The following is a 1,468-nucleotide window of genomic DNA, read 5'->3' as shown; positions in this document are numbered from 1 at the left end:
CCTCAAATTCTCCTAAATCACTCGTACGCACAATTTGAGAACAAATCTGTGCGTACGAACGGTTCTTGCATGAGGCCCAATCTTATAACTTATAGTTCGTGATCAGTCAGTCGTTTGATTTAAACAGTGAGAGAATCAACAAGTTTCTTTTAATATGTGCCTCGCTCCAGTAGGATAAACATGTAGTGGTTTACATTTCAGGAATTCCAACGCTGACATAACAGAGACCACCCCCAGGGAGGGTGACCAGGTTTTCCTTAAAATATGAGAACTCAACTCAGCTGAAGCTACAGACAGGCTTGAAGTGAAATGGAGTCTTTGGATCCAAACATTCATCTGAGAACTTAATCAGTTGTATTATTCAGGCTACAGATCTGAACAGTTCTTTACACACCTGTTAAGTCAAATGGCCATGGYAAAATTAAAGATGATCATGGGTAAATCACTGTTTTTGTTCGATATGTTAAAGAGACCKTAACAGATCTCTGAATGAAAGTTGGACTATGCAAAGCTCTGAGTTGGTACTCGTTGTAATATTAAGACCATCAAAAAATAAAATCATAAAGTAAAAAAAAAACAAATATAGATTTTTTTCCCCTCATATCGGTTGTTAAAATAAACATTTGGAAGCTAAGTTTGTCCTGCATCAAACCGTGTGTGTTTGTTTACCAATGAAAAACTGAAAAAAGTTGCTGAAAATAGGTAATCACTGGTAACATCCATGAAAGACCTGCTTGAGATTGAGATGTCCAATAACATTAGATGTGTTGGTACTTTTATAAATTCAGATTTGTTGAGTAAAGTATAAAATAAAAAAAAATGTAGGGCAGGGTGAAATGTTTAAACTTACCGATCTAGAAGAAGTTTTGCAAAGGCTGCACATGTTTGAATGCCAAGCTCAAGTTTTATTTATTTATTTTTTTGTTTCACAGTATTCGTTCTTATATTTTCACCTAAAAGGCATTTTCAGAATTATACCTACATAAACTGAGCTCAGCCTAATGTAGGTTCATCAAGTGAGTCAAACCTTCATAAGCTTTTAGCCAGATTCAACTAACTTTGTTTACATCAAAGGGAACATTTCATGCAAAATCCATTTTTTTTAGCCATTAAATACATTTTGTTGTGTGCGTGGAGTTTCTAGAAGTGCAGAAAAGTTGAATTTAGTTTCTCCTGGTGCTGCAAATATGTCTTTCTATTCTGTTTGGGTCATATTATTCAACCTGCCTTGTTTTCAATGACGCTTTCTAAACTATTACATCACAGTATTTGTGACGGAACTGCTAAAAAGGTTAATAAATAAGGCTACAATTTGGTGGCTTTCATTCTCCTCTGGCTTTGGGTCAGACTCTGGCTCCAGCATGTAAGGCTGGATGGACAAGTCTAAACAAACAAACAAACAAACAAACAAACAAACAAACAAACAAACAAACAAACAAACAAACAAACAAACAAACAAACAAACAAA

The 1,468-nt window shown here is 35.1% G+C and overlaps 1 protein-coding gene across 1 annotated transcript in view; it reads left to right on the top strand.

Annotated features, from left to right (window-relative positions):
* Nucleotides 1-1,468, top strand: part of LOC106523195 (neural-cadherin) — a 136,042-nt gene that overhangs the window by 38,683 nt on the left and 95,891 nt on the right. The window lies entirely within an intron of this gene.

Source organism: Austrofundulus limnaeus, unplaced genomic scaffold (assembly GCF_001266775.1).
Source record: "Austrofundulus limnaeus strain Quisiro unplaced genomic scaffold, Austrofundulus_limnaeus-1.0 Scaffold147, whole genome shotgun sequence".
Classification (NCBI taxonomy): domain Eukaryota; kingdom Metazoa; phylum Chordata; class Actinopteri; order Cyprinodontiformes; family Rivulidae; genus Austrofundulus; species Austrofundulus limnaeus.
This window is presented reverse-complemented; position numbering and strand designations above follow the sequence as displayed.